The 27,801-nt window shown below is 44.6% G+C and overlaps 1 long non-coding RNA gene across 1 annotated transcript; it reads left to right on the top strand.

The window, feature by feature from the left end:
- Positions 1–527: 527 nt before the first annotated feature.
- Positions 528–27,052, top strand: LOC105066842 (uncharacterized). The gene is made up of 4 exons (XR_006723912.2): positions 528–1,069; positions 16,377–16,535; positions 24,270–24,518; positions 25,811–27,052. It is a non-coding gene; the product is annotated as an uncharacterized LOC105066842 (long non-coding RNA).
- Positions 27,053–27,801: the final 749 nt, after the last annotated feature.

The raw sequence follows: 27,801 nt of genomic DNA, 5'->3' as shown, positions 1-27,801 counted from the left end.
TGCCTAAGGAATAATAATAATAATAATAATAATAATAATAATAATAATAATAATAATAATAATAATAATAATAATAATAATAATGATGATGATGATGATGATGATGATGCATTTTGCAACTTGAATGTCACTCTCTGGAAGTGAGACGGGAAACCCCATAAAAAGACCGCCAGGACCCCTAGGCAGGGCCGCTGCTCTCCTCTTAGCACCGTTCGGTTCCCTGGGCCAGAAGCTCTATCTCACTTTTTGCCTCTAAAGCAGCTAACTTACACCTAGAAGTCTATTGGTTCCCTGAGCTCACTTCTGATTGGTTATTTCCTTCACTCCTGATTGGTTCACTTTCCTAACTTGTGATTGGTCCATTTGTAGTACTTCATTGCATGGAGCTCATTCCTGATTGGTCTATTTCTGCAAGACTTGTTCCTGGTTGGTCAACTTCTGTTGTACCTTATTTGCATGTGACGTTGCAAAGTGTAAAACTGGCAGCCTATAAAAGGCCTGTGTAATCCTACAGACGGTGTAGAGGTTGTAGTGTTAAGTTTTGTTGGTCTGGTGGTGAGGTGAACCTGCGTTTTTCAAGTCTCTTGAGTGTTGCCCGATTTCTCGCTCGGATGCGGGTTGCTGTCACAACGAGCTCTAAACGCCGAGCTGTTTACACCGAGCTGTGAGAGGAGTGGCTTTTGCTTTCGGAGCCTGTGAGCAGGGAGTCCGCTCTCGGCCGAGCGCCCCCCGGGCTTGGCAGCCCCTCTGACGTCTGGGTGCTGTGGCCTGGCTCGCGGCAGCGCCGCCCTCACTTCTCCGCGTTCTCCGTGCTTCGTCGCTGGCGGTTGAGGCCACGCAGTTCGGCTTAATAACTCAGGCTTTGTTTACTGCCCGGAACTCGTCTCTGTCATAAGGATCTCACAAACCCCGGGTGAAACGGGGGTGCCTTCCGGCTGCGTCCGACGGGCACGGCGTCCTGCGGCAGCCGCAGCACGCGTATCCGGAGACGGGAGGTAGAGCCGCGTTGGGAACGGCGCCGTCCCGAGAGCCCGTCACCCGGAAACCTGGGGGGCTCTTTCTGAACAAGGTAAGAACAACCGGAAACCTCTGGGAGTGAAGTTGGGCTCTAAACAGTAAGATGATAAACCAATAATGGCACTGGTATGTTTGTAGTTGTCTATTTCACATTTAGCACTAATAATTGATCATTTTCCTGAGAAGTATGTATGACTGGGTAAGTTTTTTTCCAGAAAGCATTACTCTTTCTGGGTTTCAGTGTCATTGTATGCAAAGGACAATTGTTTCAAAGGTCTCTTTCCCCATTAAAATTGTGATGGTTCTGTGATTTATGCAATATCAAAAATACTCCAATAGTGTCGGAGTTTTATTGAAGTCGATATTTAACCATGAATTTCGGCCCAGTGGAACAATAAGTTGGAGTCGGCTTGTGTTCTCAAAAGGGAAGATAAAGCCGGCTGATTCTTCCCTTTGAACCAAAGACGATGCTCGCACTGGGAAAGCTGTCGCCGCATCAGCTGTGTTTTCAAGAGCCGAGATGCTCACTCAATTAACTTAAATTCATGTTTTTTGTCTTTTATTTTTACTTTAAAATTTTATTCTATTTTAAAAACTTTGTTACGGAGGAGGTTAATTGGGTTTATTTCAGCGGAGGTTTCGGGGGTTGAATCCAGGACCTCGTGCATGCTAGGCATGTGCTATTTTATGTTTTTTAAAACTACTCATCACATTTGTATGTTTTTTAAAACTACTCATCACATTTTAGGAAAAGGAACAAGAGTGTTATAAAATTAAAAGTACTTTTGCTGGTAAAGTGAAATGTACAGTGTTCGTAAAATTGGCATAATTATAAAAGGAGTAAGTTTACCTCACGTTCCATCCCGGCCTCTTATCCAGGAGTTTAGAAACCTGATCCACTGAATTCCCTTCACATGTTTGTGGGGCCCGGGAAGTGTGACTTCAGTTGGGGTCTCCAACGCCGCTGGCTGCCTTTGTAAGAGCTGCGTTTTCAGCAAGGTTTCCTTCTGTGTGCGCTCTACCGTCTACCAGTGAACAATTTTAAAGTAATGCAGATTTTCTAATGGAAGTGATCCTTATGGTAGAGTTTGTTTCCAGCCAAGGATCGAAATCCTCTTGGAAACTGACAAAAGTCATGTCTCTACTTAGTCTTCATTTCTCTCCTGAATTTCAGTGCTTTTGTGCAAGTGCTTATCAATCCAAGCTTTAGCCATCCAGGGGGCAACTCCGAGGGCTGCGTGGAAGAGGGGAATGTGGGGTAAGCCACGGTGGGGGTGGGCAGTAGCGGAGTTGGAGGGTGGGACTCCAAAATATAAATAAAGCAGTCACATGTTTGGCAGCTTGACTTCTGAACCAACAGTTTTATGGAACCACTTCTGTTCATCTGCAAAATAATGTAATTGCTGCTTCATGGGGTGGTTCTGAGGCCTGCGTTCACAAGTGAAATACGTAAAGTGCTGAGAATAATGCCTGGTTTATTTAATTTTTCACATTGGAGTGCTGAGGGCATTTTGGCGTTTAGTCTAAGCCTTTATTTCTACCATGAAAAAAACGAGGTCAAAAAAAAAAAAAAAAACCGTGCAAAGTTGACAGCTCTCTGGTGGGCGGACCAGCTAGCACTTAGCTTTCCCAGTGTTCTGCTCACCCACATTTCTGGGATATCATGTTGCCATTTTTTACAAGCACCAGAAAAATTCAAAAGCAGAGATGCAGACCACTGTCAACTAGACAAAGTAGGTTTTCTTCTGGTTGTATTCCAGTGCTTGAGTTTGACACGATTCATAAGTGCTGTCCCACAGAGGAGTCACGTGCAGGAGGCAGTCTACTGAGGCCAGGATCTTGTGGCAGGATTTGGTCTATTGGTTTAATTTGGAAAGTTGCACATAACTTTCTGGTATCCCACAAATTAGAGCAGTTACTATAATTCAGTTTCTAAGTGTACTATGTAAAATCAAATTATATTATATTACTATTGCTGTAGCTAACCTTAAAAACATTCTAATTTTTTTAAAAAAAACCAATATATGGGAAAACTCCAAACTAGTCAAATGCAGCCAGAACTTGTCATAAACAAGAGAAGCATGCCATGAATGTAATACGTTGTTGGGCAAGTCTGTTTTTGTTTGCTGTGACCAACTGTCCATTATATCCTGTCCCTTGTGGACAGCATATAATTTAAGAGCAGTGGTTTGTGAAGAATGAGGCAAATGCCAAGGGTGGGAGGGAAACAGAGTTACTCTGTGAACCAAATACATCTTAAAATACTTAAAATTTTTCAAGAACCTACTAATCTCTGCATACTTGGTTTTGCAATGTTACAAAATCAAAATACTTTATTCAACTAAAATACATACTTCCTAGGGGAAAAAGGTTAGTTCAGGAATTCTGTGTTCAGATTTCAGAGAAATGTTACTGGGACCCAAGGCTAAGAATACAGACGTGATACATTATTGAAGACTGTAATGGAAACTATGAGAATACAGAAGGAAAATACAATCAGATACTAGTTTACTTTCTGTTTATCCTCACAGAATTAAGAATAAAAGCTGTTTGTGCTTTTTCCCTGTATAGTTTGACTTTCATTTCAAGCAATCTTTCAAGCCCTTGTATGCCTTTGCCTGTCACAGGACATAAAGGGCTTATCAGAGACCATCTCTCTGTGGGAAAGCCTGAAGAGTGTGCAAAGGACGCGGCGTGGAAGAGGGTTGGGAACTGAGGACCGGAGGGAGAAGTGACGTGCCTCAAGATGTGTGCAGAGTCCTCCGGGACTGGGGCCTGTTCCCCTGTGCTGGTCCACCCTCACATGCAGGTCCTCAGGGGAGCAACTGCCTGAGCATTTGGAAGGGTGGCCCCAAGGCACCTGGACTCCCAGCCTCAGCCAAAATCCCAGTGTTGATGAGTCCAAATTACAAATAAACAGTTCAGGCTTTTTGTGTCCTTTTGGACATCTTTGCCTGACCCAAGGTCACAAAGATGTTTTCCTGTTTTCTTACACTACTCTCACTTTTCCATTGAGGTTCATAGCACATGTTAATTTTCATATAGGATGTAAGGTAATTGAGATTCTTTTTGTATCATGTGGCTATCCTGTTTCAGCATTATTTATTGAAAAACTACTTTTGAAGTGCTTTAATGCTTGTGTCAGAAATCGGTTAACTGTGTCAGGGTGGGTCTATTTCTGGACCCTCTTGCTGCATTGATTTGTTCTTACATTAGTAACACACTGCCCTGATTACTGTGGCTTTCTGGTTAAGTCTTGAAAGCAGGTATGGAAGTCCTCCAAATCTGCTTTCTCAATTTTTTTTCTGGCTCCTCTGGATTCAATGAATTTCCATAAAAACTTAAATCAGCTTGTCATATGTTGTATTGCTGTTAAGATTTTGGTTGTTTTGGATCATAAGCATTTCATTTTTGTTGTAATTGTAAATAATGTGTATGAACTCCATTTCTGGTACATGGGAATTAGTTGATTTTTGTATACTGTGACTTTGGTAAACTCATCTTAAGAGCTGGTTTATAGATTACTTACGCTTTTCTAGATAGGCACGTTGTTTCCAAATACAGAAGCTTCACTACTTTGTCCACCTGCTTTTGGTGTCTTTCCATCGCCTTACCACTCTGACCGAGCTCGCCCTTTCACTGCAGAGCTGGGGTAGACTCCGACCTGGTTCTCAGCCTTAGGGATCAAAGAAGTCAGTATCTCACTCTTCAGTAAGATGCTAACTGCAGATTTTATGGCAAAGTCCTTTATCAGTTTGAAGAAGTTCACTTCTATTTGTATTTTGCCATATTTTGCCAAGAATTTTTGATGAACATGTGTTGGAATTTTCCCAAATGCTTAGGTGCACCTAATGAGATGATCGTATGTGATTTCTTTGTCCCATTGATATATTTATGCTATTTTTATTTTTGAATATCAAACAAATCTTGCATTGTCTGGTAGAACCTCCCACTGTTAGTCATGCTATATCTGTTTTCTGTATTGCTGTGTTTTGTTACTAGTCTGCTACAATTTTTTGTATTTATTTTTATTCTCTTTATTCTGTTTTTTTAAAACTGGTTTTCCTAGTGAAGTAATGCTGCCTGATTAAACAGATAGGGAGGTACTCCCTCCAGTGCTGCTTTTTCACAGAGTGTCTACAGACCTGGTATACTTCCTCTTAAACATTTCTTACTCCTCACTGATGAAGCGACCTGAGACCGGTGCTTTCTTTGCAGACCATTTTCCACTAGTTCGACTTCTTTCACAGCAGTTGGGCTGTACTGCCAGAGCTCGGGGTCTGCTTGTCTGCTGTGCTAGCCATTACTGAGGGAGAAGCATTTGAAGTAGCTGTGATTTGACTGTCGATGCCCCCTATGCATTCTATTGGATTTTGAATTTTTCATCTCTGAAATTTCCATTGGAGTTACTTTTATTACATTTCCCCTCATGTTTATACTTTCCTTTATATCAAGCGTATTGGTAATACTTTTTAATGGCTGTTTTAGATCATTGTCTCTACCCTTTGCATATGTTCTTAATAATTTTCCTCCTCTTATAAGTGTTTCTGCTGCTTTGTGTGCCTGGTAAGTTCCTACTGGTTACCAGACATGGTGAATTGATGTGTTGAGCACTGGATTTGCTTTCATCCTATTAAGAAATGCTGGGTTTTGTACTGACATGCAGTTGCTTGCAGATTGGTTGGGGCTTTTTGGTTACTGCACATGCACAGCTGTCTCTAGTCTTGGCCTAACTGCGCACACTGCAGCGGACACGCCCTTGTGAGCTCTCTTCCTAACACTTTGGGTCTTATGAGGTCTCTTCTCTGACTGAAAAAAAGATTATTCCCATCCCTGTGTTGACTGAGAATTGTTTGGTAGACTGCTTTCTGGATGTTCTTCCTGACCTTACAGAGAATCCCTCATGTCTACTGAGGTCCTACTCAGCCTGAAAGCTGCTCCTTTTCCTCTGTGCTGTGTGGTGGTTGGTGTTTGACCAGAGCTTTCTCGTCCACAGATGGACTCCATTACTCACGACGTCTGCCCTGCTGGTTCACCCGCTTGCTGAGACACCTGTGGCCACAGCATCAGCGTGAGCAGGGCTGTCACATCATGTGCGGTGTGCATCGTTGCCCAGCCACACTCTCCCAGCTCTGGCTCAGCAAGGGGACACTTTGCCCTCTTGTTTCAGCCCTTATGCAGTAAGCGCATGCTCTATTTTTAGTGGTTTTTTGTTTTTTGTTTTTTTTTTTTTTTTGCATTTATTTGGTCGATGGTGATTTCACTGTTGAAAAAGGCCCTCAAGCTTAGTACTGAAACCTTATCCAATGGTCCTAAGAACAGGAAGGTTGTTATGAGTCTTAAGGAGAAAATACATTATTTTTATTATTTATTCATTCTGGCTTGGGTTATACTCCTTTGGCCGTGAGTTCAAGGTTAATGAATCAACATACATGAAATAAGGTATCTTGAAAACAAAGACATGAAACAAGGTTCCGTATGGATGGGTTGATACAAATGTGACAACAAACAATTTGAACAGAATATTCTGATTTTCAGGGAGAGCTCCGTTTTATTTCAGTATTTGTTGCAGAAAATAAGGGGCCCCAACAGCAGTGCAAAGACCCTAGAGAGTTTCCACAGCCACTTCTCTCCAAGTGTAAAATGCAGTTGGATACGCTGAGGAGACGGAAGCCAGAGACCAAGGATGAACAGCTGGAGTGGCTTGTTGTGAGGAGGCCCTGTGAGGACCACGGAGTCAACAGGCAGTGCATACTGGGCAAGAGCAGCTACAGGGGACCTCTTGGTTTCCAGGTCTGAATGCTCCTGAAATCTGCAACTGTGTTTTCAAATACGGGCTATTTGATCCTGGAAATCTCATAGGCATCTTTTTCTTGTTGTTCTAAATTGTGGTAAAAATACTTAACAGGTGATCCCCCCAAAATCTTAAATCCCAGAGGTATCTTCAACTGATGTTGTCCAAAGCTGAGGTCTTGTTCTGCCACCAGGTCCGCTCTATCTGGATTACCCGTTCGTTTGATGAGTCTCTAAAGATGGAAACTTCAAACTTCGAGAAACCCTTCTTCACTCAACCAACCATCGAGTTCTCTCGATTCTACCCATGAGTCTTGGTTCAATTCTCCTTTCTATGATTTTGAATTTTCTTATTTTGCGTATATCTCGCTATTCATCTCTAAGCTCTCCGAAGGCAGGACCACTGGGTGCTCAGACCCACCCCGTATACAAGTGTAAACTCAACAGTGGTGGGTGCTTCGTACGTACCTGGAGGCAGAACTTGTTGGCACTCGTGCTTTCTGTGTGACTCACCAGCTACAGCAGTCTCTCTGTTGGACGTGAAACAAACACGGCGAGCTCCTCTTGGACCCAGCCTTGTCCTACTGCAGAGGGGTGGTCTAGCAACATTCTGAATGATAAAGGACTTTGGAATCTCCTAACCAGAGTGTTAGATTTATTCCTTAGTAAAACATGTAAGAATTTTTGTGAAGCAGTAAACTCTGGGATTCCATCACCAATAATAGCCAAAAATCAACTTTTAAAACGAATACCATGAAGAAACACAAAATTGTCAGCTAAAACCCTTACAGTGCAACAACCATACTACAATCCTGTAAAATTGAAGGCATGTTTCTATGTATAAAGATACTCTCATGACTAGTTTTGAAGTATTAGTGGTGCTTATCCCTTTGTGATGTAATTTTATTTTATAGCTTTTGGGGGGTACATTTTGTTAATTAAAAATTTCTTACAATGAGTACATTTTGTTTTTCCACAACTAGTAATGCTTTAAAAAATATATTGTATCCCTTTAATTGGTAAGGTACTTGCCAAACCCCTGAAAGGTCTCTTTGTCATGTAAAAGAGGCAGGAGTTGATGATTGTCCAATACTTCAAGCAGCTCCTTTCATCAGGAGTGTGAATGGGTTGTAGCTTAACAGTTTGAGGAGTAAAGGGTGAAGTTGGAAATTGAGCGTTACAAGTGAGTGGCAGGAAGGTAGGTGTGCTGGCTTTGTTCTGATGGGATGGGTGCATTTGCAATGCATAAAAGAGAATGAAAGAAAGCAAAAGTGTTGACAAGTGTTTTGCCTTTTTCTGAAATTCCAGTGTCACTGACACCCTTGTCTGAGCAAATAACGCTCGTACTAAAATCAGAAAAGAACTGAAGAACAGAAAAAATTTGGCTAAAATAAATCAGCTTATAGGATAGGTTAGCGATCTATCAGTATCATGGAATTTCTTTTCCCTTCTCTACAGTTCTACAAACACTGGTTTAATGAAAGACATAAAATATTGCCCTACAGGGAAGGGTAAATCTAAAAAAAATACAAACACAGTTAAAATGAAGATTTTTGAACACGGGCTTCTCTACCTAGTAAGAATAAAAATTGGACTTTAAACATGTCCAGTATTTCAGTGTATATATGTATACATACAGAGGCAGAGAGTGAGCGCAAGCGAGTTGTGAACCGCTGCGACGTTTTCTGACAGTTACAGAAGGCAGGAGTAGCGAGCACTCGGTCAGTCTCTGTATAGATTAATTTCTCGGGGTGTTTAGACTTTGTCATGAATAGTGTGATGTAAAAAAAAATACTTTGTGCTCTTTCGTGAAAAACAAGTATTGCCTGGCTCCCTTTATCGCTGGTGGCACGATGGGCAATTTCACAGTGCGATGTTAGAGCTGCACTACTCACAGATGAGTGTTTTTGTTTAATTTGGTGGGAGACCAGGACATCGGTGACAGTTTCCCATGACCTCATGTAGTACTTTTCTTTGTGAGAACCCCAAGCTAGAAGCACCTATGCTTAGTAACAGGAAAGTTACACATTCTGCTTACAAATTAGATAAAACATTATCCTGTTGACTTTGAACTGTGGAACAAAATCTCCCATTTCTTTGGTTCTCTCGAGCGTGCAGGCAGGTGGTCAGCCCGTCCGGGGTGTGGGCAAGGGTTTCACAACTAGATTTCTGGCGAAAAAGCAGCTCTGATTTGTGGTATTTCCCAATTTTCACGTATAAATTCTTCGACTGAAAGTGGTTTTAAGCTAAGATACTGTCTTACCAGGTGGAGCTGGGAAGACAAGGGCACAGCTGGGTTTGTGACATAAGGGGCGTGGCTAAACCCAGCCACCGCAGCCACGTTCTAGTCATCGCTTCCTGCGTCTTCCCGGCTTCGCTTTTTCCTACCCTTCTTTGTTTCTCTGATTTTTGCTCACCACATTTTTATCAACGTTACTTTGTACGGCTTCTCCATGTTGAAACCACCTGAAATTCTTTCTCCAATACAATACAATGAAGTAAACATGAAATACATTCTAATTGGTAGGGGAAGATACTGGTCTGAATCTAACTTTCAGCTTTGGTTTCCTCAGCCATGACCACTGGAAAGCATTACTTCCCTGGAAGGATTCTCTAGTCTGTTTTTTCAGAAAAGGATGTGAACTCGGTTCATAGCTTATAGTGGGCAATAGCTCACTTTGCTTCCCACTGAAGTCTGTTACGTCAGAAAGGGAAGAAGCTAGTGTCCTCGTTTCGTGGACAAAGACACCACAAACATCTAAAGACTGCCTGGAATCACAGAACCTTTAAGCAGCAGAAGCAGGAGCGCTCTTTTTGGGCTGTCAGGACCCCACAGGACACATCCCAATCCCCAGCGCGCTCTCCTGGGAGACCCGGGTGCACGGGGTGCTGTTTGGGGGGTGGTCATTCTCACAGGAGATGAGTGGTCACTGCTTCTAAGTTTTCAGCACTGCTGGGATTGGGAACCCTGAAGACAATGACGTGCCTAGTCTGTTAGTTCTAACATACACTGGCTTTTAAATTATAAAACAATTAATTTGAGGAGAATCTGTGGGTCTGCTGTAGGCTGATCTTTCGAGGCAACGACTGCCAATCTAGTTGACACTGCGTAGTGGGAAAGCGGGTCTGATTGGTGTCTTCCAAAGGGCTGGTGAATTCTGCAAACCACCTTTAAGCTGTGGAATTGGAGATGAACTGTAGCGGATGAAGGCGCGAGAGCATTCAGATAGGACGTCCTGAGTTAGTTACATCTTAAACCAAATCTTGGTTCTTTCTGGGGGGCTGCGAGACACTGTGCAGGCAGTGGTCTGCGCGCCCTGTTCCAGGCCACTCCAGCTTCGTGGCCCCCAGACTGCTCCCATGTGGGCTGTGGATCTGCGTTTTTTCAAGGGTGTTTACAGCTCCAGTATTGATTGCTTCGGCCTGCCCCGCTACCCCCACAGCAAACAATCTGCTGCAGCCTGCACTGTCGGGAAGCAGTGATGCATTATTTACCAGGAGCTAATCAATACAAAACAAGCCTCCTCTTTGTTACAGCTGTGCTATTGATAGCCTGCTTCTCCATTTTAATTTTTTATTATTTTGCATTGATTTCTGAAACTCTACTCTGTATCTTGCTTTTTATTCCTCATCAGTAACTGTGAGCTGAGTCCTACCTGACTAGAAATCTAACATCCTTTTTGAATCACAAATTACCCAACTTAATTAAGAAACAATTAGCTGAGAGTTTTTAAAAATCATTCAACTTTGCTCTAATCAAATTTAATGAGCGTGACACTTTAAATACAGGATTTGGGGGAGGATACATACATAAAAATCTGAAAAGACAGATTCCTGCTGCTGTGTGTGCTCTAAGGAAAGGGGCTGTCAGGTTTTCCCATTGAGCCCCAGTGAATGTGGGGGAGACTCGGACATGGACCCGCCATTCATGCTACTGGGAATCTGACTGCTGGTCCTGCTTTACCAATGGAAGAATAGGGTCTTTGGGTTTTTTTCCTTCATTCCTTTTTTTTTTCTTTCCTTTTTAAATCCTAGTTGAGTTGTCTCAAATAAAACATGAATGGCAGCTCTACTGGGCACGGCTGCACCTGAGTGAACCCCTGATGAGCCAAGTAAAATGAGATCTTACCGTCCATTTACATAAACAGGAGGTCAGGTGCGAGCAGGTGCAGGGGCGTGGAGACCATGCAGCTGGGGGAAGTGGGTGGGAAGGACACAGGTGCCACCAGTCCACTCGCTTCCTTCAGTGTTTTAGAGAGATAAGACCCTTGGGGAAGTTTGTTGACTGAAAAAAAAAATCATAACATACAGAAATCTCAAAGGACAGGCCTTAGGTTTTAACAAATGTCTGCACCCCTACGAAGGTGGAAATGCTTATTCTAAAGAGATTCTAGGGCTATTCCTACACTAGTCGCTCCACCAAAGCTTGATGAGACCCTAACAAAAAACTAAGAGTAATTACTATTATGAAAGAGAACCAGGTGCGTCCAACTCCAGACAAAGCGCCAACCCTTTAACCACGATGTGCTGTGGCTGCGTTGAGGCGGCTTCCAGGCAGGAGTGGAGCTGAGATGTGGTCCCGGCAGGTGATGAGAGTCCATGCAAACTGAATTGGGGGAAGGGGTTCTGGCCCAGCTGAGGGCAGCGGAGGGAAGCAGGTGTCCCAGAATGTGGTATAGTCCACCCAGGAGGACGGAGGATGCGGCTGAGAGAGGCAGGAGGTCGTGGTGGTGACGCACATACTCTGCTGTCTGACTGTGGGCTTGCCTCTCAGTTCGTGTAACTGCTTCATGGGTCTCCTGTGAGGATTAATATGCACACATTAATATTAACGAGCACTGATAACGTATGAAGATTAACACATACGTGGCAGAGGACCGCGTCTGGCATGCGGTTAGCACGACTTCAGTCTGGCCATTTTAGTAGTATTAGCATCAGTATTTCTTTAAACATGACACTCACTCAAATGTACAGGTTTTGATGTAGTCATCAAAACACTTGTTTTTGTATTTGCCCTTCTTTTGCTGAGTCTCTCTGGCTTAGAGCAAATGAATTCTAGATTTGAAAAACTCTGAAGTCTGTAACTCTTAAGATCATCTATTTTAATGTTCTTACTGCAGGGTGAGAAAATCAGGCAAACAGGTGGGCGATGTGTCTGCAGCCACATCGTGATGTGGGTCTGCGCCCCGGCTCAGTGTGTGACGCGGGGAGGGAGGCAGTACTGAAAGTACATCACAGACAGCAAACCCACACTTCGGCAGCGACAGACGCTTCGATTTCTCACAAAGGGCTGGTTTCAAATATCTGTTCAGTTGTAAGCCTGGCTAGCATGTTCTCTGAATTTCCAGCTTGTTGCAGCATCTTTAAAACTAATTTTAGAAGTTGCTATTTTTTATTCTATTTAAAATATTTTTTAAATTGACAAATAGTTCACAATGTTGTGTCAGTTTTCATTTTGCCTCCTCTGGCACCATCACTCACGGCCTCCAGTAGAGCTTTTTCCATGAGCATCCTTGTCGCATTCATCCGAGTGAAATAACTTGATCCAGTCAGTTAAGGTTTGAACAGGTTTGTATGTAGAGCCAGGGTTCATTTCCAGGGACTTCATTTATGTGGTTTCCGTCCCTGGTAGGAAACCTCCCTGGTGCCCTTTTCCCAAGTTTTCACCCTGAGAGGCTGTCGCTTTGTCTTTGTGTATGTAGACACGTGTCTGTAAGCTCTGTGGAGCTCCACACACGTGTGTAAACATAGAAATACACCCTTATAGAGTTAGTTTCCCGGGGGCTCAACTTTCCTTCCTCCTGGGTCTTAAAGATTAAATCATATTCACCAACAGCCGTTAGGTTTTTTGAAGCCTCAGTGTTCTTCCCCGTTTACACATAATCTAGCTCGTGGGGTGTGTGTTGTGTCACCTACTTTAAAAACACCTGGGGTCTGTGCCATGCATGTTGCCTCATTTTCATGATCCAGACTGAAGAGTACTTTGGAAAAATGCCCACTCTGATTAAAATCTGCTTTTTGCCTAGCCTAAGTGTGCAATCCTTAAGAGGGAAAATGAAATAGAAAATCTGAAACCACTCTGATGAAAAATCCCCACTTAATGGAGATTGCATTACGTGCAATTCATGAGAAGAGAGAGAACATGAGATAGGTTTTTTTTTTCCCTTAAAGCACATATTTACTTTTTTTAAAATTGCAGTATAGTCAGTTACAGTGTGTCAGTGTCTGCTGTACAGCATTATGTCCCAGTCCTGCATATACATAGATACATTCATTTTCGTGTTTTTTCATTAAAGGTTATTACAAGATACTGAATAAAGTGTCCTGTGCTGTACAGAAGAAATTCGTTTTTTATTTATTTTTACATATAGTGGTTAACATTTGCAGATCTAATGAACTCACCTACAAAAGAAACAGACTTGCAGACATAGTAAACAATTTTATGGTTATCGGGGGAAAGGGGTTGGGAAGGGATACATTTGGAAATACTCTCTTTGATACAACTTTCTGATAATGTGGTAATACGGCGATATGTGATAACATTGCTTCCTAATTCTAAGCAAAATACATTTCAGTGTTTCTGCTGTGTGGCCTGGGGATGAGGAAGCTCAGAGAGCTTCAGGTTGCTAGTTTTACTTCAAGTGTGAGCTGTGTGTCAGTTTATCAGAATTTTAATATGAACTATGAGATAATAGAAGTACATCAAATATTTTATGAATTAGAAGTGCAGTGTATCTTTCAAAGGGTTTCCTGCATAACTTTCTGGCCCATTTTACGTTAGTCTTACTTACTTTTGGTTTTTCTGAGGTTTCATATTGTTTCAAATGTTAATACTTTCCATCAAAATAAGATTGTGCTGTTATACAGACAGAACTTGCTTAAAATGATCTCCACACTTGATTTCATTTTTCCTCCAAACTCCTCCTCTAGAAGCTATTAAATATTTCTAGAAATTCATATATTACCAATGAAAGCCATTCATCAATTACTAAACCAGTTCATTCAGTAAGCAAATGTTTCACTGATGTATTCCATTAAGAGGTCTGACTAGATGACACGGGTAAACGTTCACTAAAATCCCCAGCCAGGACATGAGAGGCACTAGCAGATGTGTATTGTGGAGGGCCTGAATTTATTGCTTAGTGACCTCAAAGTGCTTCCTAGACCCGCGGCCCTGCGGTGTAAAAGGGCAGGCGAAAACCCAGGTTGTCAGGTTTCCTTTCGGCTCTCTTCATCGTCTCCCTTCTTTGGGGACAGGGTGGTGGTGCAGGCCTGCGTGCTGGGGTGAAGCCCTGGCCGTTCCCCACGCTGGCTGCGCCCTGTCCTCGTGGTCAGGGTGCCTTGTTGCGGGGGGAAGACTGAGGTCAAGGAGGCCAGGAGACAAGGCAGCAACTCCTTTCACTGTCTGCACACCTGTACCTCTGTTTCCTGCCAACAATAGAAAAAGCTAATTAATATCTCTGCCCTTCGCACAAAAACTTAACTTTAAAATGAAAAGGTCTCTATCCTCAAGGCTGCATGTCTGTTGGCTCTTCTTGGCCAATGGAGGCCGTGGTCCCTTTAAGGCTGTGGACTTAGGACATCGCTCCGGCCTAGTGCTATTGGCTGGTACCATCGTAATTAAGGCTACGAGGGTCAAGTTACCGAATATTCTATGAAGAGAAAAAACATTCTCCCCAAATGTTACTTCCTTGCCCTGGTTGCAATCTGAAGCCTACATACTTCCTTGCCCTGGTTGCAATCTGAAGCCTACACAATCATATTTTGGGCACAATTAGAGTTGATGGTAATGTGATTTTATCTGTCAGGATAATATACCCCGACAGAACCTTAGAAAATGGAATGTTTTATGCAATGGAGCACATCAAGATTTACACGCACGGCTAATTGGCTGGTAAATATGCACAAGGCCCAGCGTTTAGTGTTCCTTGGAAGAAATAAATCTGCTTGCACGTGCCCTAGAATCCATTCTAAACTTCCTTTGGGGAAGCTTGTGTATGTCAGAGGCATTTTTAATTTTCTTTCCCAATTCTGTTCTGAAAGTGTTTCTACAGAGTCAGCAGGGCAACTGTCCCCATGAAACAAAGGGACAGTGAGACACATGCCCCATCCAGGGTCACCAAATGAACCGCAGATAAGAGTGAGGGCAGAACCAGGTCACTGAGGGCAGAGCCCAACACTGGTCTGCTTCCCTTGCCCCCAAAAGAAAGTGCTTCATTGGATTTATTTATTTTTAATTTTATTTTTAATTTTTTGTTTTCATTTTCTTTTTCATGAAAGGTTATTACAAGATACTGAATTTAGTTCCCTGTATTCTACAGAATAAATTTTTTAAAATCTATTTTTATGTTTAGTGGGTAACATTTGCAAATCTCAAACTCCCAAATTTATCCCTACCCGATAGATTCAATAATAGAATTTGACCTAAGAGCACTATATAGTTATCCACAGCCAGGGAACAGCCCCTTGAATGTGAAATTGGCCTGTAACAAGCTAATCAGGCCAGCTCAATTTCCCTTTCTTTGCTAATCTAATGGAGGAGTGATTCATAAACAGTAAAATTATAAAAGTGAACCAGAAATACAGAACTGAAGTCCTTGCAGATAACCATCTGAATAATCAAAAGTTGGCTGTGATTTGAAGAAAAGACAGTGTAATCTTTACCAAGCAAACATTTAAAGGCAAGAAACATTAAACTGTGTGTTCCAGCGCTCTCTCCTTACTTGCAGAGGTTGAATGTGAACAAATTAACTCCTAACTTACATCCTCTCAAGAGCCAGTTGGCGTTCGCTGTCTACGTGTGCTGGGGACCCTGTGAATTTGAGCACTATGGTTCTGCAGGTTTGCAGGCTGATGGTTCCAAACAAGGTTTCAGTCTTCGCCTTGCTCTGAAAACTTCCTTTTCCCACCAGCGTTCCTGTGCTTGCCAAGAGTGACATAACCTTGAAATTATTTGTTACATTCTCCAATGAACAAGCCTGGCTTGTTAGGGAAGCGGACAGCCTGCATCATTAGCACAGAGCACAGTGGTGGACTCAGAATTCCGCCGAGACGGGTGGGCCCCGTGTACCGTTTGCTTCTGGGAAATGGCTCTGATTTTAGAAACAGTTTGGTGCTTTAACTGGGCTGGTGGGGGTGGGCTGGCCTCTGGAGTTTGTTAGGGAAGTGTGTCACCTCCTGCGCTGCCTGAGAGCTGAGGTTCACAGGCTTGCCAGTGCACCCCCGTCCAAGTAACATTTCCACGCGTCTTAATTGCACTTGCCCTGTATTAGGGGTCTCCCTTTGAACTGGGTTTGTGGCAGTGAAATAAAATCTTGACAGCAACTGTTACTGATTTTTTCCCAGTGATAAAATGAACACTCTCCTAGCGTAGGCAACTTAAAAGTGCCCCAAAGAATCACGCAGAAAAGCAAACCATTTCCTTACCAGCCACAGACCCACCAGTGACACACACGCATGTAGTCAGCCAGCTAGAAGGAATGACTATACGCCATCTGTGGTTCATTCAGGAGAAGAGGAAGAATCATAAAATCACACACCATCTCTTGGCTTCACAATATTTACAGGTTTAAACAGAAGATCCAGTCTGTTAATATTCTCTCTGTGTATGTGGATTGTGTGGCACGCGGCAAACAGACTCATCTGGAAAAAGACGCAAGGGAGAACCTTGATTTCCAGAAGAACTGATGTTGGAATTAACTGATGATGGAATCAACCTACAGGAAGTAGGTATTTTTTGTTAACTTTACGATGTATATTATGCTGAGCTTTGGATGTTAGTTTTATTTTTGAGCAGGTAATATACTTGCAGGTCGCGGTGTAGAAAGCTACACGGAAAGATGTGGTTCGGAGTCTCTCCTTCCAGTCTTATCTGCCCATCTCATCATGCCTCCCGCCCGAATAAGAAATGACCTTTCCTGTGTCGCATGTACGTTTTTGGTTTCTCTTTATGCAACACTACTTACTTCTTTTTCCTTTGTGTGGAAGTTCTGTAGCCTCGGTGATTTCCGATGGAAAGACAATTCCTTTACAATATGTTGTGACTACAAATAACACGGCCATGATAACCTGGTGCAAACGTGACCTTGTACGTCCACAGTTGTATATTTAAAGATAAATTCCCTGAGCAGGACTGCTGGCTCAAGGAGTAAATTCATTTGTGATTTGGAAAGACTTTAATCTTTCATAATGATTTTAGCATTTTGAAGTATCACCAGAAACGGAAGTATTTGCTGTCCTTCAGCGAAACCAACGCTCTGTGTTATCAGGCATTTGAACGCGTGTGACTGATAGGTGAGAAATGGTGTCTCATGGCAGCATTAGCTGGTGTGAAGCTTTTAAAAGAGATGACTGTCTGCTTTATGTGTTCACAAATGTATTCTTTCCCTGGAAACTTACTCCTGATTGCTGCCTGTTTTTCTATTGGATTCTTCCTCTTCTCAGTTTTTAGAGAGACTAGCCGTTTACCATATGAGTTGCAAAAGTTTTTGTTTTTCTTTTTTTATTTACTTATAGTATTTGTTTTGAAGTGTGAGGTGATTTTTGGGGGTTTGTTTTTTTGTTTTGTTTTGTTTTGTTTTGCTTTGTCCTTTGTTTTACTTTGTGCACTTGCCTTGAGTTTTTATGTGGTCACGTGTTATCAGTCTATTTTCCCCACAGCCTGAGCGCAATCTTTCTTTACCAGAATTCTTTATTTTCTCTTCGGAAAGTGTCCACTTAGAAAAGGCACTTTTGATGAAAGATAATGCTATCTCATCCTGAAGAGAGGCACTGCAAATCTCTAATTTATTTAAAGTTTAATACCGTATTTCTTCTTAAATGGAGGCAATAACACGACAGATCCTTGGGGTTTGACTGTTTCAGTGTCTCATCCCACATGCACGGTTCTAGGTTTCCATGATCACGCGTACTGATGAATGTATAAGCTCTTGCACTGTGGAGACAGAGATCTCAGTGTCAATTCCAAACAGGCTAAGATAGCTCCCTGGGAAGATGACTATAACTCAGAATCTCTGAGATCGACTTGACTGCAGAAAACCATCTGGGGCTATACATGGATGTATGTTTCATGTAATCATAGCAGAGAGGCTAAAATATAAAAGCAACACTCATCTGTGTTAGTCGAGTCTTGCATCCCTTTGTGTTCAGGACACAACTGGTGACACCCTGAGTTCAGTGACCGCTCGGAACATCCTGGCGGCTTGGGGCGGCTGGTCCAGTGGTGTGTGCTGGTGTCTGTGACAACAGGCTCCCAGTTTGCTTACGCAACATCAGCTGCCTTGGGTTAGAGCCTGAACACGTCCTCAGCCCCGCACTTCAGGGGTGTTTGGGACGGCTCAATCATTCGTTTAGCTAGGACTGATACTGCTCCCGCGTGTGGATTCAGAGCTAAGCTGCAAGGCTCCAGCTCTAATTGGAGAAATCTCTGATAAATTCCCACAGCAGTCCTCTTGGCTGTGTGTAGCTGCCCTGCTGTGAGTGTCCTCTGCCCCGGTCCCACAGCCACGGCCCCGCGGGTATCATCTTGTCCCGCAAGGCGCTGCGGTGGACGCTGTGTCTTTGGACTGATTTGATGGACTCAGATTTTTCTCTCTCTGTCTCGGAGGAGACATTCTGCCAGTTCAGTTTGCTATTCTGCAAGGATAATGGACCAGGCAAAGACGGGATGAATTCTCACGGTAAGCCCCGTCCGTTATACCAACGGGAGCTTATATTTTCTTGTTACATGGAAAGAAAATACCATCCTGAAAGCGTTGCTTTCACTCTACATTTTCAATTACTCAAAGGAGGCATGTCTACCCAGATGCTCCCCCGGGTCTCCTTTGCCACCTCAAGCAGCCAGCTCGTCCCTTCCCACAAAAGCCTCCTCATCACCTCCTCACGACGTGTGAAAGGTCTCCACCAACGTAGAGCTGCCCTGCAAATGCTCCATTCCTCCACGTTGTTGGCAAACATAAGTCCAACCTTTGCTTATTCTATTTTTTGACTGCCTTTTGACAGACCTCCCTGCTCATTCATCAATTTCTTCAGCAGTGAAACATCTGCTTTGTACGGGTGGTTTGCCAGGCCTCGGCCAGGCTCTGACTCCTTGGAAGAAAGGACACATTTCTCACTCAGTCACAGGGGAAAACGTCCCCACAAAGAGACAAGAATACAACCACAGGGCCGTTCAGAAAGGCGGATGCTAGTTTCTCAGTCACGTCGTATTATTGGATTGAAGCAATTTGCTCCAGGATAATTTGCTGGATTATGCTGCAATCATTGGAAATCGACCAAAATACAACGTCAGCCTGTGGATGGGGATCTGGCGTGGATTCTGGCTCCTGGAGACACTCCGGGGTCCTCCTTGATGGCTTGGTGGCTTGGGGAGTGACCCTGTCACAGACAAGCCCTGGGTTAATCACACATGGTTTCAGTCCTGGTTCCGTCCCTGGCCGTGCGACTCTGGGTAACATCAAAGGGTCTCTTCCTCATTGCACTGTTATTAATGTGTTAACACGAAAGATTAATAATCGTAACTACAGCATTTTTTGTTACTGGGGAGATACTGTCCTTGTTAAAACACGCGGCACACCGTCTGCGCCTGACCACACAGGCACGCTGTCACTCTGGGAGTGTTTCTCAGCTGGTGCGTGTGTAGTTTGCTCGAAGTTTTACTGGCATTTCAAACACGCCATGCACACCTCTTGGATGTACACACCTTTGCACACTGGGGAATCTTGCTTCCAGCTTGTACTCCTGACAAGAGCTTATGAGTTATTTCCTCATAAGACCTAGCGTCATCAAATTTTAAAGATTTACCAAACTGGTGGTGAAGTTGTGTGTGTGTGTGTGTAAGCAGCTGTCTTGACTGTGGTCAGGGGAAGGTGAGCAGATAGTTGTGGGTGATGAATTAATCACTTTAAATCTGTTTTCCGGTGAAGCCACTGTGTCAGTGGGGAGGGGGCTGCTAATGAGCTGCCTAACCCACTGACCCAGGGCTGGCCAAGCCTCTTTTTTGAGAGCTTGGAGGATGGAAAAGCATTAGAAACAGATGAACAGTGGGTTATTCCGAAGCCCTCCGGCCTAGCTGGGCTCAAGAGCATGCGCCGTCACGGGGCGGCGTCTACCCAGCAGGTGGAGCGCCGGCGGCCCGCGGCTTTCTCGGACCTACACACGCGCTCCGCCTGCAGCGGCCTTGCTCAGCCCACGGGGTCTGAGGTTTTGGTGTTGGGTTGGGTGTGTTTAAACACATAATTGTTCACAAAACTGCCCAACCTGTGTCAGATGATTTTATGCCGTGTGGCCTTGTTTTAACTGAAGTTTTCTTCAAACTTGAACTCACTGCGTGTGGATGCTAATGCTTCCTGATCGCTTGTAGGCTCATCCAGCAGGTCCCCGCTTCTCAGCCGCCACTGCCCTCTGTCTACTGAAACGCCTTGTCTTTTGTTATCACTAAAGAATTAAGTCCATCATTTTCAGATTGAAAGAACTATGTCAGTTTCAGTTTATCTTAAAACAGTTCATAGTTTTTGAACCAGTAAATCCCGGTGGTCCCTGTCAGAGCATTTCTGATCCCGGGGACTTCAGTACCCATGGTCACCGCTGCCCTCACAATGTTAATACCGCTCCTGGCTGACCTGCTTCTTTTCCTTCACTCTCTACCTAACTGACCCCCTTTGAGATTGAAGAGGGGTTCAAGATGTAACCAAGCCGGACCCTGTGGGGCTGTCCAGGGACAGACCCCTCCCCCAGGTCCTCTGCGGCAGCTCCTCTCCGAAGGGCCCAGATAACAGAATCCCATGTGTATTTCCTGAGCTTTTCAGATGCTAAAAACCACCACCAAAGAGAAGAAATTACCTACTTGAAGATGGAGAGCATGTGGCCCCCGGACCTTCTGGTGCCCAGGGCTTGAGAGTGTTGGCACCCTGTTCCCTCGACATCAACCAGAGAATTGTGCACAGCTGATCACGTGCCCAGCAACGCCTCCCCACCTGCCTTTAAATGTGCTTTGCTGAAACCCTTCGGGGAGTCTGGGGTTTTCTTGGGCACGAGCCACCCCGTCTTCCTTGCTCGGCCCTGCAATAAACCTTTCTCTGCTCCAAACTCCAACGTTTTGGTTTGTCTGGCTTCAGGGTGCAGTGGGTACCTGAACTTTGGTAACAAAGGTGCTGTTCTGGACATTGAGCCATCCTTAGGGAATGTGAAACAGTGTGGTACGGAGAGTCACTGCGGGGTGCTACGTGTCTTTTCTTAAGACCTGTCTGCCTTCTCTGTCTTTCCTTCCCCTCCCCTCCCGTGTCCTTGCGGCAGGCTCTGATTTCTGAACCACGTGTAGTGAGTGGGGGTGTGTGTGTGTGCATGTGTGTGCGATTTTTTTCTGCCCTATGGCAGGGAGATTTGACAAACTCATCTGGTAAGGCCACCCCAGGGGTGACATGTAGGCTGTTTGAGAGCATGTCGCTCCCTCCACCTCTGCTCTGTCTGCCGGCACTCTGCCTTGTGAGAAGGACAGGCGTTTTCTCCTTGAGGACCAGGGCGATCCTACATTTGCAAGTACATTTGGACCAAGCCTGTGGCTAACACCTCATCCCTTGTCTCTTTTTAAACCTCTGCCTCCCTTCTACAGCCTGACTGCCAGTTGGAGTTCCATTTTCCCGCTGCTCCCACCAAACAAACAATCACCGCTTGGCCAACCCCTCGCACTGCCGTGTTGGTGGAGAGTTGCAGGTGAGGACAGCGCCGCTCCTGGCAGTGACCCAGGGCCATTTGAGGGGTCTGGCAGCTCAGTAACTGGAATGAGACCTAGCACTGAAGCCACCTCCCTCCATGGGTCCTCTTGGCTCCATGGTGCTTCTCTCATCTCTGGGAAGGAGGCAGCCACAGGAAGACTGAGGTGGTCCTAGCGGAGCTAAGCGTGTCCGTCTCAGACCAACCTGTCACTGAGACGTCTGGGGTTCACTTGCCACTTCTAGTCCCTCTCATTCTCCTCCGCGGCTGCTTGCTGTCCAGCTGCCCTGGGGAGAGTGCCGGCGCGCCTCGTGTTTACCCGTGGAGAGGACTTCTTGACTGTTTCCCTGACAAGATGAGCAGCTCCCCAAGGAAGGAAGGAAGGAGCTCTAGGGAGATGGTCTTCAGGCTAGGGAGACAAGTCAAGTCTAAATTGGACAATTAGGGCTCATTCCTTGAGTAGAAATTGGAAGATCTTTTCCTGGTTTCTTGATTTTCTTCCCCCTCCTATTTGAAAGCCATACTTTCTATGTGCCTATAATAACGATCTTTTGGGGGAGAAATTAAACATTGCTCACGAACATGGGAGCCAGTTAAACATGGCTCACTCCTGGCAAAATCTCATCAACATTTTTGTTTCGGTTCTCCATGTTGGATACATTTAGGGTAAGTTTTATCCTAAAGATGCATCATTAACTACTCCTCTGACCCTGTTCCTTGCTGAGCTGTCAGCATCAACAGCAAAGGAAGGGTAAAGGGGAAAACGCAGCCCAGGTAGTCACGAGAACAGGCTGCTTCAGTGGTGTGCCTTATCTCCCTTTGCAACTTCTCGCCCTAATTTTTCAAACATCTTTCTTATGTGGTTTGTGAACCGAGAACAAAGTGTTTTAAGTCAAGGCGTACAGTCCAGTAACTCCATCCAGGAGCCTTTTATTTTTTCTGAGACTTGGCCTTTGAGTTGTTATTTTATCTTTGCATTTATAGTTACATGTAAAACATTTTATAGAAGAAGAGTCCATTGGCTATTCTGACATCCCTGGCAGTCAGATACGGTGTTTAGTACAATAAAAACACAACATTTTGTGACTGCTTCTCTATGCCAGGCACTGTTTTAAGCACTTTGCATCCATTAAATCAGTTAATTATCACAATCTGTGAGGTGGGTAGTAACACCAAACCAAGGCACAGAGAGAGAACTTACTTGGCTTGGGTTACACACCTAGTAAGTGGCGAAGTCAGAATCGTAACACAGGCAATCCAATGGAGAGAAGAGGTTTGTGATTTTTCCTCCCCAAAAGCGTGCTTTAAATGCTGCTGGTAAAGTTGCATCTTTCCTCTTTACCGCCCCCTCCATCACACTTGTCCTCATGTCAGGCTGCGCTGAAGTGACCCTCGATGTTTCAGCAATCCATCTAAGAAGTCGAATCGGAGATAACGTTTAACTAGGGGTTTCATGGCGTATTCACATGGCTCACAGTTACTGTCGGGTATGGTTACGTTACTACTAGCTCTCCTGGTGTAGAAATCACTTTACTGTCCTCTCTGCCAGTTCACTTGTCACTGTAGCACAAAGGGTGTACGGCGGCACGCAAGAGAACCTGCCCACGAGTGCCCAGTGCGCACGGCCCTGAGGTAGGTCACACGCACGAGGAACAGGTTTGAAAGGTCCACGGATTGAAGCTTGTCTTCCAAACCTTGCAGCTCATAAATTAAATACACTTAGTAGAATTTTTCCTAAACTTGACAGCAATCCTAAAAATTACCTTTACATGACCATTAACAAGTTGTGAAGCTGAAATGATTTTTTTCTAAACCGTGAGAAACAAACATGTTTTGATCAACCGTGCTAGGAGGAAGACTAATTTATCTTCCTGTTTATCTATAGACAGATTGATAGATACAGAAATATCCAAAGATACATAGCTATATTTACAGATAACATCTTTGTCTCTCATAGAAAATGCCATGGAAATAATAGATATCACCAATCAAAGGGTATCCAGCAAAAAACATATGGAGGGAAAAGTGTTATGGAAGAGGATTATGAAAGTGTTTAATTAGAAGATAAAAACTTTATAAGCTGTGAATTTGTAACTTGTGATTTTTTTTTTATATTTTGAGTATTGACTTTCACACCCACTTTTGTAGTCTTAATTCTGTGTTTTCTAAAAGAGCCCCCCAAATCTGTGGTGATACCAGGTTGGTAGGGTTAAAAGCAAGTCTGCTGGAAGGACCGACATGTACCCACGTGCACTGTCCCCTGTGCTGGTGACCCCTCCGTGCGCAGTCACACGTGGCGTCCTCTGCCTTGGAGCTTATGTTCCCTGGAAGAGGAGGGGCAATCAGGATTTCTTACGTGGGGATCAGGGACAGGACCCCGGCCCCATGCACTCCAAGATCCTCGGGCACAACCTACTTAAAACACCCACATAACAGCAAGAAGCCACACCTGAAGGGCGTTCGCATGAAAACGCGCACGGCTTGCCCTCAGTGTCAGTGCGGCAAACACCAAGTCTTGCCTGGGTCGCTGAGGGGTGTCGTGCTGTGAGCTTGACGCCTTTGCTTCACCTATCCCCCCCCCCCCCAGGAGCCATCCACCTTTGAAGCTGCCTGTGGATTCCTGCTGCTACGGCAAAGACACGTCAGAGCTTACACAAAATTTCAAGTGTTAATCCTACAATTCAAAAACAAATGAGACTCAGTCCCTGTCTCTCTCTCACTTTGTCATTTGTCTCCAACTTACCTAACAGGAAAACCGAGGAAGCCCAGCATCCATCTGAAGACAGATCAGCTACAAAGGGAAGATTCCAACATCTGAAATACTGAGGTGATCCCATTACAAACAGTGATGACACAGCGTTGCCTGAGCCCTGCCTCCAGTCCTGCTTGAGGGGTCCTGAGCGGTGGCACAGAGTGCTCTGTGCTGTGGCTCCTCTGGGTAAACTCGGAAAGGACAGAGTCACGTGAACATGTCCTGGCATCGTGGATGGTGGAACAAAGTGAGTGTTTCCTGGAGCTGCGTGTATGTATCCTCTTGTTGCCTGTGTGTCCACTGACAGTATTGGTGGTAGGAGTGCACGTGTGGCATCAGTGAGGATGTTAAAACGTGATCCTTTCCAAGAGTTCAGTCCTTGGTGACAGAGTAATTCTTGAAAGCAATACAAGTGGCAAGAATGAGCGAAAAAAAAGAGAAGGAGGGAGAGAGGGAAGGAGGGCCGAAACAGAGAGAGAGGAAGGAAAGAGAGAGGAAGAAAGAAGAAGGAAAGGAAGGAAGGAAGCTAGCCTAGTAGGCAATTAAGAAAATACAGTTTAAACAATAATGACATACTGTGTTGTACCTTTCAAATTGTTGAAGAATTTTCACACACACACAATGCTCTAGTTGGCTATTGCTTATAAAAATCCATCCCAAATTTAGAGGCACAAAGGAGCCATTGTTTTATTAAGCTCATGGATTCTGAAGGTCGAGAATTCAGAGAAAGCAACAATGGGCTTAACCGTTTCTGACCCGCGGGGTCTGGGAGCTCAGCGGGGAGACTCAGCCTTCACAGTTAGGTGGTCGGCCTCAGACTGGGTGTCACCGAGGATCCAGAGATGGCCTCTCCGTGTGACCGGTTTCCTCACAACCAGGCACCTAAGTTCCAAAAGCAAGTGCGTCAAGAGGAGTGAGATGGAAATTGTGTTTCACGACCTGGCCTTGGAGCTTGCATTTCGTCACTTTTGCCAGTCAAGGTTCCACCACTTCTAGGGGGGGAGCAGGCTCTGCTTCCTGAGGGAGGAGTGTCGGGGGCATGCTGTGAGGGGGTCATGGGGGACAGGAGACGTTCTGCTGGTGTTTCTGGAAAACACGACTGGCCACACACACTGATGGCCAGTGCTCCTGAGGCTTAGGAAATGAGAATAGAGCGGCCCTTTACTGTCACGGGGGGTTGGCTCCAGGATTCCTCCCTCCCCCAGACCAAAATCTGGTGCTCAAGTTCCTTCTATAAAGCGGCCCAGTATTTGCATACAACCTCCGCGCACTGCCTGGCGCACATCGCGTCAGCTCCTCATGACTCACAACCCCTGATACAATGCAGGTGCTGCATAGAGAGGTGCTGGCAAGGGGCCGAGTCAAGTTTTGCTTTTTGGAACTTTCTGGAATTTTTTTTCTTTTTTCTCAAATATTTTTAATCTATAGTTGGTTTAATCCACAGATGCAGAAACTGAGAATAAGGAGGACCACTGGTCTGGCCATCGGCTCTGCTTAACACAAAAATTAAACTAACCCTATCCCTCAATCTAATTCTAGGTTTCCAAGCGCCAAGCCCTAAGGGAGAAATACCGTTGTTTCCGTAGTGCACAGGCACCGTGGTGCACCTGCCTGTGAAGAGCTTACCGTCCCAGATCAGGTCTGACCGACTGCAGCACAAGGTTCCAAGCTGCCGGGTGCAGTGGGGAGTTAGGGCCCTTCTTGCGCCCCTGCCCCCACCCAGACTTTTCAGAGGCTCCCAAAGGCATGGGCGGCGGTGTAGTGATTTTCACCACGGTTTTCTAAATGTTCTATATTTCCCATAACAAATTCACTATTTATCAGAAAAAAGGCTATTAAAAGGAAACCAAAAACTTTCAGTTCTCATGCTAATTTGTTGGGGGCATAGGGTGTTTTGGTCCCATACCTTACAATGGTCTTGCCAGCAGAAGCTTAGAGAGAGAGGGAGAGGAGAGGAGAGAGAATAGAAAGACTTGTTTATAATCACAGATGTAGGCATGTGACTGACATGTCACTCGTAACCCTTAGGTATATACATAATACATACATACGTATCTTAAATGCTGCAGCAGGTGCCTAACCGATCCCCTGGCAGCAGTTTTGCCCACTTTAATCCATGCTTCACACTATCTCCAACCAGAAAGAACTTCTGAAGGTGCAGGTTTGATCACATCTTCTGTTTGGAATCCCTCACAACTCTTAGGATATGGTATGCATTTTGTCACGTAGCTGGTATACTCTGGTGGAACTGGGTGTCTCCTATCTCGTCCAGTCACTGAGTCCAAGTTTGTGCTGCTCACCACACAACAGGCCAGTAAATCGAGAGACGGGGTGTTGGGGCAAGGAATAGCGACTATTCAGAAAGCCAGCAGACTGAGAAGACGGTGGACCAGTGTCCCAAAGAACCATCTTGGCCGGGTTTGGATGCTAGCTGCTTTTGTAGAACAAAGATGGGGAGGTGAGGAGATAAAGTAAAAAAGGCAATAAATTGTTGCAAATAATTCATTGTTCGGCCAGATTCTGGAGGGGATGTGTTAATTTCATCTTTCCTGCAGCCGTTCCCAGGTGGGCCTGGTCTGGATGTCTCCTGTGAGCTTAAAGCAGGGTGTTACCAGCTTAATGCTCAGGCATGGAGGCTGGGTTTCTGGAGATGGACATTATGTACACTTCAAGCTACTGGCAACATCCCTTTAGTGACTTAACTTTCAGCAAAAGCAATAGAATACAAAGTTTAAAGTAAAAGAAACGGATTCAGTATGGACTCAGATTTGTTCTTCCCAGTTACATTCCCTCTCCCCCCGCCCCCACACATAAATAAGCCATGTTTTAAATAATGCTGGTTTCCTTCAGTCTGTAGCTGTATTTTACTTGGCCCATAGTACATTTCAAAAATACTTCTATGTGTTGCTAATGTTTACAAATCGGGTGATTTTACAGTAAAAATATCTGGGTTTTCTGATTTCCCTTGGACACGACACAGGGTGCCGACATTGTGTTTGCAAACCCAGTACCTCCTTGGAAGCACAAGGGACTCAGGTTGCAACGGTGACTGTCCCGCACCAGCTTCCGTCATGACACACACTGCATCCCTAGCCCCAGTACACACTGATGTTTGTGATTCCTGCCAGAAGTCACACGTTTAGCAAAACCTAGACAATATACAAACCATCGTACTTTTTCTCCTGACTGTTCTGACGTCATTTAGGAGAAACGAGCATCACGTCTCCTGGTTAAGAAAGCAGATTTCAACCAGCTCCTCTGGTCTGAGGAAACGCAAGGTTTACAGGCGGGACTTGATGTTCCTGTAGCTGTTCTCCTCTGTACTGCTTAGAGCCTTTTAAACTCCGACTTCCAACTGAGCGGTTTATTCTGCTTTTCCTCGCATTGCTTGTTAATTGTTTTATGAGCCTTAGTCTTGATCCTTCCACCAGACTCTAAACTCACTGACAGTGGGAGCCATGTCAGGAGACTTGGAAAAGCTCTCAACATGTTCTTGCTGATGATTTGATAAAATCCATCATTTTAGGCAC

The sequence above is a fragment of the Camelus bactrianus genome, chromosome 35 (assembly GCF_048773025.1).
Source record: "Camelus bactrianus isolate YW-2024 breed Bactrian camel chromosome 35, ASM4877302v1, whole genome shotgun sequence".
In the NCBI taxonomy this organism is placed as follows: domain Eukaryota; kingdom Metazoa; phylum Chordata; class Mammalia; order Artiodactyla; family Camelidae; genus Camelus; species Camelus bactrianus.
Note: the sequence above shows the minus strand (reverse complement) of the source record. Positions and strands in the feature narration are given on the sequence as shown.